Source organism: Pristis pectinata, chromosome 35 (assembly GCF_009764475.1).
Source record: "Pristis pectinata isolate sPriPec2 chromosome 35, sPriPec2.1.pri, whole genome shotgun sequence".
Taxonomy (NCBI): Eukaryota; Metazoa; Chordata; class Chondrichthyes; order Rhinopristiformes; family Pristidae; genus Pristis; species Pristis pectinata.
Genome location: NC_067439.1, coordinates 12664788 through 12679402, shown reverse-complemented (window position 1 = coordinate 12679402; position 14615 = coordinate 12664788). Strand labels below are relative to the sequence as shown.

Genomic DNA, 14615 nt, shown 5'->3' with positions numbered 1-14615 from the left:
AGGCTTATAAAGTAGCAGTAAGTCTGAGGATTGGGGGCATTTTAAAATTCAGCTAAGGACAAGAAATTAATAAAGGAAATGGAGAGTAAGTTGTCAAGAAACATCAAAATAGTCTTAGGTAGGAATATAAAAAGGAAAAGAGTAGCAAGGGCATATAGAGTCATTGAAGAGGGTCCCTTACAGCCAGAAACTGGAGAATTTATAAAGGGGAAGAAGAAATTAAATTGTGTCTGTCTTCAAAACAAAACTCAGAAATATTAAAGGGTTCAGTGAGATTGAGAAATTGAAGGAAATTAGTATTAGGAAAAAGTTAGTGAGACTGTGAGTAAAGGATGGGATTAAATGGATCTTCCTCAGGTTGGCAGACGGTGTACTGGAGGGGTTGGTGCTTGGACTCCAGCTATTCACAATCCATAATCAAGGACCAAATGTCAGATTTCCATGTTTAGCTGATGATACAAAATTAGGAAGGATTGTGAGTAGTGGGTGGGATGAAAAGAGGCTTGAAGAGACTAAAGACAAGTTAACTGAGTGAACAAGAGCATGGCAAGTGGAATATAATGTGAAACCATCCACTTTGGTGCAAGATAAAGAAAAGCAGAGTATTTTTTCTGGTCATCCATGGGAAATGCTGATGATCAGAGACCTGGGTGCCTTGGTACACATTCACTAGAATGGCACAGTGGCACTGCAGTTAAAGATGCTGCCTCATAGGTCCTGGGATCCAAGTTCAATACTGACCTCAGGTGCTGTGTGTGTAGTTTGCACATTCTCCCTGTGAGCGTATAGGTTCCTATGCTCCGGTTTCCTCCCAAGTTCCAAGAATGTGCTGTTAGGTTAAATGGCCACAGTAAATTACCCATCAGTATAGGTAAAAAGAAACAAAGGGGAGTTGATGGGGCATGTGAGAATAAGTTGTAGGAGTGCAGATAAATAAGGAGGTGGCAGTGGGACTGATGGGATTACTCTGTTGGGAGCCAGCATGCACCTGATGGGCCAAATGGCCTCCTTCTGTATCTAAGTAAGCAATTTCACTGAAAGCTAACATGAAGGTCAGCAAGCAGTTAAGAAGACAAATGGTATGTGGCTTTTAATTGCAAGACGATTTGAATACAGGAGTGAACACGTCTTACTGCAGTTATGCTGTATAAGACCTTGGTGAGAGTGTACCAAGAATATTTGGTTTGTTTTGTTTTGTTTTCCTTATCTGAAAAAGGATTTTTTTGCCATAATGGAAGTAAAGCAAAGAGTGTATTTCGAACAGTAACCTTACTAGTCTGATTCATGGGATGGTACGAGGAAAGACTCAGTTAACCAGGCTTGTATTCTCTAGGGTTTGGAAAAATGAGAAGTTATCTCATTGAAACTTACTAAAGTCTTACAGTGCTTAATGGGATAGATAAGGGGAGGGTGCTTCCCTTGGCTGAGGAGTTTAGAAGCAGAATCAGAATAAGGAATAAGCTGTTCAGGACTGAGATGAGGAGAAATTTCTTTTCTTGGAGGTGGTAAATCCTTGGAATTCTTTTTCCCAGAGGGCAGTGGAGGTCCTGTGATTAAGTTCATTCAAAGCAGCGATTGACAGTACAGGAGATAGAATAGGAAAATGTGCAAAGGTAGAAGATCAGCCACAATCTTGATAAATGGTAGAGCAGACTCAAAGGGACAGATGGCCTATTCCTACTCCTAATTCTTATCTTCTTATATCCTTAGGGTATCCCATTCTCAACACAGAGAATATGTAGAATTTGTGCACAGCATTATATAAAAATTGAAAGTTAGATAATGAATTAGTTGGTAGAAGTATAGATAGAAAGACTGAAGTACTCATTGAATGAAAATATTAACTACATACTTCAATAGTCATGATATTGCGACTGAGGAGAAAGCCACATAAAGAAAGCAAGAAACAAAGGATGTTTAAACAAAGGATGTTGATGCTGCATCAACGGATGTACAACTCCAGAAGTAACAACTTATAACTCGGTATCTGGGTAAGGCCAGGAAACATTTGTTCTGGGAAGATAAGACCATAAGATATAGGAGTAGAATTAGGCTATTTGGCCCATTGAATCTGCTCCGCCATTCAATCATGGCTGATTTTTTTTTCAACCCCATTCATCCGTCTTCTCTCTGTAAACCTTAACCCCCTTACCAATCAAGAACCTATCAATCTCTGCCTTAATGACTTGGCCTCCACAGCCCTCTGTGGCAACAAATTCCACAGATTCACCATCTTCTGGCTGAAGAAATTCCTTCTCATCTCATTTTAAAGGGATGTCCCTGTATTCTGAGGCTGTGCCCTCAGATCCCGGACTCTCCCACTAATGGAAACATCCTCTCCATGTCCACTCTATCCAGGCCTTTCAGTATCTGGTAGGTTTCAATAAGATCTCCCCCCCCCCATCCTTCTTAACTCTGAGTACAGGCTCAGAGACATCAAATGCTCCTCGTACATTAAGCCTTTCATTCCTAAGATAAACACAAAATGATAGGTGGAGTGCAAAAAAGGAAAGGGAGATCCTAGTTTCAATCTCTTAAGACTGTTTATCTGTCTTAGTTTTAGAGGAACAATGCTATAGATCTATTTCAGCACTGAATCTGCATGGCTGCAGTTGTATCTCAATATTGCATTCACAGTGCTGTAGGACTGTCCTAGTATTGGATCTAGTGTGTCATCACTCTCACTCAGTGATTGGGTAGCACAGTGGTCCAGCAAGTAGACATGGCTTCAATCCTGACCTCTGCTGCTGTCTGTGTGGAGTTTGCACACTCTTCCTGCAACTGCATGCGTTTCCTCCAGGCGCACTGGTTTCCATTCACATCCCAAAGTGCAGGTTATTGGTTAATTGGCTATTGTAAATTGCCCCTAGTGGTAGGTGAGTTGTAGGATTAGTGTGAATGGGTGCTTGATGGTCGGCATGGATTCAGTGGGCCGAAGGGCCTGTTTCTGTGCTGTGTGACTCAATGACCACATTGAATGGCAGAGCAGGCTTGATGGACCATGTGGTCTACTCCTGCTCCTATTTTCTAATGTTCTTTTTTGCCTCATCCAATCCCTTGTCATCCAGGGGGCTATAATTTCCTGTTTCTCAGTGTACTGAATCCACAGTGTTTGGTATTAGCTCTAGAGCGCTGTAACCCTCTCAAAATATGGGACCCATGTGGTGAAGTCCCATCTCAGAATATTGGCTATACAGTGGCACAGTGCTGCAGTTCTCTCGCAGTAACGGACCCACAGTGGTGTAGTGTATTGCAGTGGTGAAGTGTACCTCAGTAATGGATCCACAGTGGTGTAGGAGTACCTCAGCAATGGATCCACAGTGGTGTAGGTGTACCTCAGCAATGGATCCACAGTGGTGTAGGTGTACCTCAGCAATGGATCCACAGTGGTGTAGGTGTACCTCAGCAATGGATCCACAGTGGTGTAGGTGTACCTCAGCAATGGATCCACAGTGATGTAGGTGTACCTCAGTAATGGATCCACAGTGGTATAGCTCCACCTTTGTAATGGATTCACAATGGTGTAGCTCCATCTCAGTACCAAATCCACAATGCTGTTGCCCTGCCCTGGTATAGGATGCTACAGCTCTATTTGTGTATTAGATCCAACATACTCCAGTACTATCTTAGCAATGGATGCATTGCATTGGTTAGTACTGGAACCTGTGGGCTGTTCCCCTGCCTAGATATGGCAGTATCCATGTGTTGTAGCTCTATCACTGTTTTGGATCCACTGTCAAAAGAATGTTTAAATAGCATCCACCAACTCAGTGCTATGATACCTAACAGTGGTATTAATTTGTAAAGTTTCTAGAAGCCATAGGATAGAAGATGATTTAAAAGAAGTACTGAAAGTGTATCAAACAGTAAACTAAAACTGACTGAAGTGTAGGATAGAAATACCGTGATGAAATCCCTCTTTTTTTAATGGCTCTTATTGTCAGTCTTGGCTGGTATGAGCCGTGACCCCAGGATAAAAGGACACCATATCCAAACACTAATATTCAGGACCCAGGAGGTCTTAAAATATATTGCAGCATGAAATCAATTTTCTATTTCCTCCTCAAAGCATAATGCTCCACTTACTTAAGTTGCTTGTCAAGTTATATTGGTAAAGACCCAGAGAGACTCACGTGATAATGGTGCTGGCTGCTATGTTAGCTGAAGCTGGTATTTGTCCTGGGTTCCTCAAATATTCTGAGAGCAGAAGTTGCCAAGCTACTCCTTTCCAACAAAATCCAGATATATACTCCTATCAACATTCCTTCCCCTTCTGACCTAGGACAGGTACAAGTGGAAGCAAGGTTGCTTGTTCTCACTGTGACCACGTGAGTTTCATTCAGGTGCTCTGGTTTCCTCCCACATCCCAAAGATGAGCAGGTGGGTAGATTAATTGGCTGCTGTAAATTGCCCCTGGTGTACAGGTGAATGAGAGAATCAAGGGGGAGTTGACGAGAATGTGGGGAGAATAAAGAAAATGGGATTAGTGTAAATGAGTTGTTGATGATTGGCATGGGCTTGGTGGGTCGAAAGGTCCTGTTTTTGTACTGTATCTCTCGATGAGTCAATGACTCTATAATTGTGTAATTAAGCTTTAAGGAGTACGTTGATCCTGGGCTCCATTCCAAGTTTTAGTACTGTAGTTGGAAGAGGAAAGAAACCAACGTGATTCCTGTTGTTCACCTAACGTTAAGTCTGGGAACCTGCACTGGATGTTCGAGCAGGGCCACAGATTTTAAATTCTCGCCTTCATGTTCCAGTCCCTCGCTGGTCTTGCTACCTCCCCTCTCTGGGAACTCACAGTCCTCACAGATCTCTACTCTCTCCAATCTAGCCTTATGAACACCTCTGATTTCCTCCACTGTTGGCGATCAAACATTCAGTGATCTTGGCCTCCCCTCTGGAACAATCCCTGAGGATCCTCTTCTCTTTAAGGCACCCTTGAATACTTACCTCTTTAGGCAGTCCTAATATGTGCTTGATGTCAAGTTTTTGTTAAATAAGAACAGAAAGACATGAGGAACAGGAGCAGGAGTAAGCCATATGGCTCTTTGCTCCACCATTCATCAAGATCATGGCTGATCTTCTACTTTAAGCCCATTTTCCTGCACTATCCCCATAATCCTGGGCATTAGAAATCTATTAATCTCTGTTTTGCATTAACTCAATGATTGAGCTTCCATAGTCCTCCAGATTGAGAATTCCAAGGCATCTTCGTCCTAAAAAATACAGGTCATGGGTTTAAGGTGAGAGAGGAAAGATTTAAAAGGGGCCTGAGGGGCAAGTTCTTCATGCAGAGGGTGGTGTGTATACAGAACGAGCTGCCATAGGAAGTGGTTGAGGGAGGTACAATAACAACATTCAAAAGGCATTTGGATAAGTACATGGATAGGAGGGGTTTAGAAGCAAATGGGATCCAGGACTATGGGCACTATGCTCAGCATGGACAAGTTGGGCTGAAGGGCCTGTTTCCATTCCGTATTACTCTATGTCCCTCTGAATGAAGAAATTTCTCCCCATCTCAGTCCTAAACAGTCTACCTTTCCTAGTAATTGTTTTGGAACATCTTGCTTTGTAGTTCTTGTTCCTTCTGATGGAGGATGTGGCTCAGCCATTTTAGGTGAGGTGGGCAAAATGGAAGGGCGGGGAGCAGGGTTACAACTAAAGATAGAAAATAGGAGACACAAGAGACTGCAGATGCTGGAACCTGGAGCAAAAAACAAACTGTTTGATGAACTCATTGGGTCAGGCAGCATCTGTGTAGGGAAATGGACAAGTCGGCGTTTTGAATCAAGACCCTCCATGTGGATAGAAAATAACCTTTTCTTTTAAAAAAACAAACTCCCAGTAACGTTCAAAACGGGTATCTTTGTAGGGTGATGTCTGTAGGAATTAAAGATGGTGTAAGGAGGGATTTTGAATAAACTCACCCTCCTTGTATTAGTTTGACACCAGCAGATATCCACTGACCTAGGCCCAGCACATTTAGAGTCTACTGACCAAAACAGTATCTGGGTTCACACTAGTGCTAAATTCCTGCTGTTACACAATCCCAATGGGAAGACATCTGATCTTTTCTGGGGAGCTCATGAAGCATGGACCAGTTGGGTTGAATGGCCTGTTTTTGCACTGTAAACTTGATGTAATTGGTGGTTGCAAAGTCTACCACTTTCAAGACAAAACTATGATAAGACACAAATAGGAAAAGAGTCTGTGCAGACGTACTACCTTATACATCCACACAGCATTAACCTATACACAAAATGCAAAAGAATGTTATATCAGAACAACGTAACTTTTCGACTGGTGGATTGAAACTCCTCCCATCCCAGTGGAATCATTATGGAAAGACTTCATATTACATTAGCACCTCCTTGCTTAAAACTAATTCAATTTATTTAATTGTGCTAATGCTATTTACATGAGTTAATTTAAAAATAAATTAATTTGCAAATCGATTGATATGAAATGTCAAAGGACCTCCCAGTCTCCCTCAAAGGCTGTAACATGGCAATGATACCAATACATTACAACTGGAATAGTGCACATTAGCAGACCAAGGTTTATCTCCTTGAACAATGGATTTGAGCAGATTATTCAGCCTGACACTCCCCAGCACAGTACTGCTGGTGTGGGGCAATGGCATGGGTGATGGCTTTCAAATGAGATGTCAAATTAAGGTCTAGTCTCCCTTCCCAGAAGGGTGCAAAAGATCCCACGACACCTGTTGGAATGAGGCAATTTGTCCTGCCTATTATTCTAAGTGTCACTTTGATGTCTGTGGGAGGTTGCAGCACACCTAATAAGACACAAGAGAGACTGCAGGTGCTGGAAATCAGAAGCAACACACACAAAATGCTGGGGAAACTCAGCAGGTCAAACAGCATCTATGGAGGGAAATGAACGGTCAACATTTCGGGCTGAGACCCTTCATCAGGACTGTAAAGAAAGAGGGCAGAAGCCAGAATGAAAGGGTGGGGAGAGGGGGAGGAACATGAGCGAAAACCAACCAAGGGGAGGAGGAGAACCACTCTGGTAACCTCCCCCCCACCTACAGTTTTCCCTTATCCCTCTGGCCCCTTTAGCCTTTCTCTTTCCCTCCCCCACCCTCACGACCTGCCCATCACCCACACCTTCCTCCCTCTGGTTACCACCTCCTTCCCATGAGATCACCTCTCCTATCAGATTCCATCTTGTTCAGCCCTTTACCTCTTCCACATATCACCTCCCAGCTTCTCGCATCATTCCCACTCCCCCCCCACCTACCTTCCCCCCTCACCTGAATTCACCTATCACCCGCTAGCTTCTGCTCCTCCCCCTGCCCCCACCCTTTTATTCTGGCTTCTGCCCTTTTTCTTTCCAGACCTGATGAAGGGTCTTGGCTCGAAATGTTGACTGTTCATTTCCCTCTATAGATGCTGCCTGACCTGCTGAGCATTGCCTGACACTAATAAGATGCCTCATTTTCTACACTGCAACAAATGGTTACGTTTTTATAAGAGTATTATGGAGTCAGAGTCACACAGCATGGAAACAGGCCATTCGACCCACCATGTCTGTGCTGACCAACAGCCACCCATGTACACTAACCCTACACTCATCCCATTTATTATTCTCCCCACATTCTCATCAACTTCCCCCAGATTCTACCACTCACCTACAAACTAGGGGCAATTTGCAGTGGCAATTAACCTACCAACCTACAGGTCTTTGAGGTGTGGGAGGAAACCAAAGCACCCACATGGTCACAGGGAGAACGTGCAAACTCTACACAGACAGCACCGGAGGTCAGGATTGAACCTGGGTCTGTGGCGCTGTGAGACAGTGGCTCTACTAGCCGCACCACTGTGCCGACCTTCATTATATTTGGCAATGAGAAGCTGTGGGATGTGGTGAGGTCTCTGAAAGTCACTATATAAATATGAATTCTTTCTTTGCAATAGTGTCCTTAAAATTGCTGCCTTTGACCTTACTTTTGGCCACTTTGCTGAATGGGAGACTCTGTTATAATGTAAGTTGGTCTTGCTTGAATTATTATTACTGTAATTATAGTCTGTGACATATACTCATCGATCGATTCTCCAAATGGCAGTTGTCCAGTAAAAAAAACTCATAAAAATTCATGACTTCCTGTTACTTGAGATGTGTCTTGCTCAGAATGAGGCAAAGATGGCCAGTTGCCTGTTATGCGTGCTGAAGCTGTGTTGATTTGGTCTTTCACAGAATGCAGCTTCCTTTACAGCCTTTGAAAGCAGCTCATTGATATTCATAGCACTCTGCCTTTGAAATACTGTGACTGTTATTAATGGTCCATTATTAATCTTTCATACGAAGCTAGTTAATATTCAGTAACTACATCAGAGATTTGGTTTTATGACTGGCTTGCTTACTAAAGAGCACTACCAGGGATTACACTAAGTCACCCTAAATCCTAAAGGAGGTGTCAATGTCATAAAAATCTTGGTGAGATATTCAGTCACAAGCCATATACCTGCAAAATGGAGCCAAGAGTCTGCATTAATTTCTCCCCACATTCCCATCTATTCCCTGCAGATTCTACCACTCACCTACATATTAGGGGCGATTTACAGCAGCCAATTAACATACCAATTTGTAGGTCTTTGGGACGTGGAAGGAAACCGGAGCACCCGGAGGAAACCAACAGGGTCAACATGCAAACTCCACACAGACAGCAGCCAAAGTCAAGGTTGAAGCTGGGTCCCTGGAGCCACGAGGCTGCAGCTCCACTAGCTGTACCCACTGTGACATCCTTCATTACCTTTGGCAACAAAGAGCGGTGGGGTGCGGTGAGGTATACAAACCAGGTATTATCATCCAGATACACAAAAACCATGTACCATGTCTCAGGTCCCATAAACATTCACTCATCCCAAGGACATAAAGAGATAGAAACAGATTTAATGGAAGCTTTCAAAGAGCGGTTAAATAAATATTTGGTACAAAAAAAACCCTGGACAACGGGGAAAGAAGAGGGAAACATATTAACAGCAAGGGCTCCTTCAAAGAGCTGGAACTATTATGATGGGCCAAAAAGCCTCGCTCTCTAAATTTAAAAGCAGCATTTAATTCTACTAATGTTATTTTCATGGATTAATTTAGAAATAATTTGCAAATTGATTGGTATGAAATTTATTTCAAAGGGTCTGTTCTAGTGGTTCCCCTTTAATCTTTTCCCCATTTATATCTTCATTGCTATTCTGCAATTGTGGGATTTTCTAGTGTTCTCTCTGCTGAGATGCCTGCCAGCCTTTACAACGGCAGAGAAAGCTCTCTACCTAGTGCTATGGCACAGTGGGCAGCACTCTCAACTCTGAGTCACAGACATGAGTGCAAGTACAGAGTGGAGTGCTGGATGAGTGCTGCTTCTCAGAACTGAAATTATAGTGAAGCCCTTTATGTCAAGTAGATGTAATATAAAAAATCCCTTGACTTAATTATCCATCAACCAACATCTAGAAGAGATTGTCCAGTCATTATTTGTTGGATTTGGACTTTAGCACATTGCTGTTGCTGCATTTTGTACAGGGTGCTTTGGGATGTCCTTCAGTCTCATAAGGGCACTATAGAAATGTAAGCTCATTGTTTTCCCTTAAGTAGGGGTTGGTCTTCTTACAAAAGCCCCAGGTGACCGTGCTCTCCTCCACACTGAAGGAACCAAACAAACCGATGAGGACAGTGAGGGCAATGCTGTCTATGTGGAGTTCAGTAATGGCTTTGCCAAGGTCCCATGTGGGAGACTGGTCTAAAAGGTAACAGCCCATGAGATCCAGGGCTAGTTGGCAAATTGTCAAAACTGACTTTGTAGAAGGAGGCATAGGCTGATGGTGGAGGAATGTTTTTGTGATTGGCAGCCCGTGTTTAGTGGTGTACCATAGGGATCAGCGGTGGGACCCTTACTGTTTGTTACGATCATTAACAATTTGCATGTGAATGTAAGAGGTATGATTCGTGAGTTCACAGATCACATAACAATTTTCTTCAATATTGAGGAGGATAGTCTTTGGTTGTAGGGTGACATCAATGAGTTGGTTAAGGGCAAAGCAATGGCGATGGAATTTACATCTGATAAGTGCAAGGTTATGCATTTTGGGAGCACTAATAAGGTTAGGACATACACAATAAATGGAAGGGCCCTAAAGAGGAACAAAGGGACCTCTGTGTACAAGTACAATGATCCCTGATATTGGCAGCAAAGGTGGTTAAGAGGGCATATGGGATACCTGCCTTTATTAACCAGGGCATAGAATACAAGTGCAAGGAGTTCATGGTACAGTTTGTAAGACATTGATTAGTTGCCACACTATAGGAAGATTGCGATGGGTCTGAGGGGGTGCAGAGGAGGTTCACCAGGGAGGGAGTGTTTCGGTTAGAAGGAGAGACTGGATAGGCTGGTTTTGTTTATCTTGGAGGGGAGGAGGGTGATGGCGAACCTGATAGAGGAACACAAAATTATGAGGGGCATAGAAAGGCTCGATTCATCATAGCAAAGGTGCCCAAAAGGTTAAAGGCAAGTGGTAGGAGGCTTAAAGGGGAAGTGAAGGTAGCTGGGATCTGGATGCACTGCCTGAGTGGGTGCTGGAGGCAGAAACTCTCATAACAGTTAAAAAGTTTCCAGACAAGCCTTTGAATCACCAAGACATAGAAAGTTATGGACCAACTGCTGAAAAATGGGATTACTATACATCAATACATGATGGTCGGTAGGACCATCTCCTACTTCTGTGCTTATATGACTCTATCTTGTTAAATGGCAAGGTGGGCATGAGAGGCTGAGTGGCCTAGTCCTGCTCCTATTTCTTATGCTCTTCAATGAAATCGGAATCACTGTGGGCTATTCCATGCAAGCTGCTCCACAACAATTTGCATTTATATAGCACCCTTAAAGTAATTCTAGAAACCAAGACACTTTTTCACAATCTGCCACTGACACACAAAGAGAGACACAGGGGACCAAAGGCTTAACCTAAAAGCAGTTTAAGGGAAAAGTCATAGGTATATAAATGGAGAGGTTCAGGGAAGGAATTCTAGAGGTTTCAGCTTCGATAGCAGAAGCACAATGCCGAGAAGGTCAATGATTGCTGGAGGAAGTCACAGAAATCTGAAAGGACAGCCCTGGAGAGATCTGAACACAAGGATGAACATTTTAAACTGGAGGCACTGTCGTATCAATCATGAAAAGAGAAAAAAAAAATCATGGAACTGAGGAGATATAGGGACATTGCCCTGCCCTAAGCAACCTCAGACAGGAACACTCTGCACATTCCACAACATTGATTCCAGAGAAAACAAAAAACTACTTCTTGCAACCTTCAATGGGCTTCACAAAATAAATCAAATAAAGAATAAGGCATGAGAATGGAAAGATGAAGAACAATAATGAGAGGGGCAAGGGGATAGAGATGGAAAAGAGCTGAACAGTAATACAATGACTTGCATTTATATAACACCCTTTATGTTGTAAAACCTTCTAAAGTACTCCACAGAAATTTATTAGCCCACTTCAAGCAAGGAGACAGAAGGACAGACTGCCAAATTCTTGACCAGAGAGGTAAGTTTTGAGTCAAATTTTAAGGGAAGACAGAAAGGCAGAAGCGTTTCCTGAACTTGGAGGCCAAGAAACCAAAGGAATAGCTCACCAAGGGCACAATGATGATAATGGGAGACGTGCAACTGGCCTGAATGATCTCTCATGTCTATCCATCAAAGTTATAGGCTTTTCCATTGACTGATACAAACTGGCTATGGCAAGATCCCAAAAACTGCATGGTCTACCCTTAAAATTTATACCTGGAGAAATCTGGGTTTTGTTAAACATAAAGCACAGAAGTTTGATTTGCAGGTATCATGGGTCCTTGGAACGCAAGTAGTATGATGTCCTTTTTTGCAGGGTATTAGAGTATGGGAATACAGAAAGCGGGTTAGAATACTGAAGACACTGTAATTGTACAAGACTTCACTGAAGCATCTTCTAGACTAATGCTTGCATTTCTGGATTTCACACCCATAAAAAATTTGGAAGTGGTGCAAAAGCAAGTAATTCTTGGAAATGAGGAGGCTGGGTTGTGACAAGGAAGAGAGGTGATCTCATTGAACCTGAGGGGGCCAGGAAAGCTGCTAAGAAGCTAGAGCTACTAACTGAAGTATGTAGAACTTAGCAGCATAGCGTCAAGTAAGGGGTCTGCTATTTAAGACTGAAAAGAGGAATTACTTCACTAGAATGATTTCTTTAGACTTTTCTATCTGAGAGGATTGTGGGTGCTTTTGGTAGCACCAAGACTGAAATTTATAGATTCGTTGACTCTTAAAGCAATCAAGGGATGTGGGAAATGGGCTGGAAAGTGGATGAAATGGATGATCATCTATGGTTTTTCAACACCGGAGCAAACTCAAGCAGCCAAAGGGCCTTTACCTGTTTCCTTAACTCTTTCGTTCCAACTGAAATCTCTTCATTGTCATAGTCAAAGAGTCATACAGCACAGAAACAGGCCCTTTACCCGACCACTTCTAATGCACCCTTCTATAATCCCAATTACCAGCTCTTGGTCCATAGCATTCTATGCTTTAGCCAATTCAAGTGCTTGTCTAGATGCTTCTTAAATATTGTGAAGTAGCTGCCTCTTAGACATCACCACCATAAGATTAAAACCTATATAACGTTACCCTGAATCTATACTTTTCTGGAAAAATGAGTCTCAGTTTCCTTTGTCTTTCGTGATGGTTGTGAGTCTGAATCTTCCTTTCTCCATTTTTAAACTTGAGATTCCTTCTCATCAAGGCTAAACTTGAAATAAACCTACATCAGCACAGAACCATTTTAGATCCTTGGAATCAATGAATGACTCTGTGCAGAAGACAACTGTTAGGCCCATGTCTATCATTATCTGTTTTCAATCACTACATCATTGTAAATTTTGACATTATTCCCTTATGTAATATAAAATGCAGTGGTCTGATCTCTGGGAAACACTGTCAATTTTGAAAAACGATTGCTATTCTGTTTTCTGTATTTTAGCTAATTTAGTATCAATATTCCCAATATCTTTTTATCCCATGAATTTTGCTAATGTCTGTTATGTGGCACTTTAATTCTCCTATATCTCGTGACATGGAAGGAGGCCATTCAGCCCATTGAGTTTATATGATTCTCAGGGTGATCCCAACCATTCCCTCACTGGTCCCTGTAACCTATTCTCTCTCAGATGCACATCAACTCCTGTCCGATTCTTCTGCCACACACCTACACTAGGGGTAACTTAGGGACCGATTAACCTACTAACAAGCACGTCTTTGGAATGGGGGTGGAAACCAGAGCACCCGGGGAAACCCCACGGTCACAGGGAGAACATGCAAACTCCATGCCAGAGGTCAGGATTGAACCAGGGTCTCTGGAGCTGTGAGGCAGCAGCACTAACTGCTGCATTGCTATGCTCCCACGTTATCAGACATTTTTAGATACAATAATAGCACTGTCCTCCCCAGCTACTCAATGTTACTTCATCAAGTAATTCAGTCTTCAGACAAATACAATGTACCTTGCTTTCATTCGCTGGTTCATTCTTTTAAAAATGCCGCAAATTTTGTGCCTGATTATTGTCTCTTACAGTTTCCCCAATGTGCACATTAGACTGACTGGACTATAATTACCAGGATTATTCCTTTAGCCATTTGTGAGCAGAGGTATAACACTGACAATCATCCAGCTCTCCGGAACCTGCAATTTCAACGCCTCAACAAACCTGTCACCTAAGCAGATGACTTACCTACTTTGAGTATCCTTTTTACGTACTTTGCTTTCTCTGTTCTTAATCACATCCAGTATCTTTTATTCCCCCTTCTTCACTATGACATTGATCTTAGAGTGATAGAGTCATACAGCATGGAAATAGGCCCTTCTGCCCAACTCGCCTATGCCGACCAAGGTGCCTTCCTGAGCTAGTCCCATTTGCCTGCATTTGGCCCATATTCCTCTAAACCTCTCCTATCCATGTACTTATCTAAGTGACTTTTAAATGTCCTGATGAAGGGCCTTGACCCGAAATGTCGACTGTCCATTTCCCTCCATAGCTGCTGCCTGACCTGCTGAGTTCCTCCAGCATTTTGTGTGTTGTTCCAGATTTCCAGCATCTGCAATCTCTCTCACTTTTAAATGTTGTTATTGTACCTGTCTCAACCACTTCCTCTGACAGCTCATTCCATATGCCCACCACCCTCTGTGTGCAAAATTTGCCTCTCATGTCCCTTTTAAATCTTTCCCCTCTCACCTCACACCTATGCCCTCTAGTTTTTAGTTCCCCTTCCCTGGGAAAAAGACTGTGTGTGTTCACCCTATCTATACTCCTCTTGATTTTATACATGTCTTTAAGGTCACCCCTCAACCTATGTTCCAAGGAATAGTCCTAGCCTGCCCAACCTCTCCCTATAACTCAGGCCACCAAATCCTGGCAGCATCCTCATAAATCGTCTCTGAACACTTTCCAGTTTCTATAAGATAGTTAAAAAGTGCTCATTCTGGCTTTTGCATCCGTAAAATTCCCTTTTGGTTTCTAATCAGCTCCATCACTACTACCACTACCCTTTACTGAATTATACAAAGC

General features: G+C 42.7%; 1 protein-coding gene across 2 annotated transcripts in view; it reads right to left on the bottom strand.

Annotated features, from left to right (window-relative positions):
* Nucleotides 1-14615, bottom strand: part of LOC127586383 (synaptosomal-associated protein 25) — a 144248-nt gene that overhangs the window by 70654 nt on the left and 58979 nt on the right. The window lies entirely within an intron of this gene.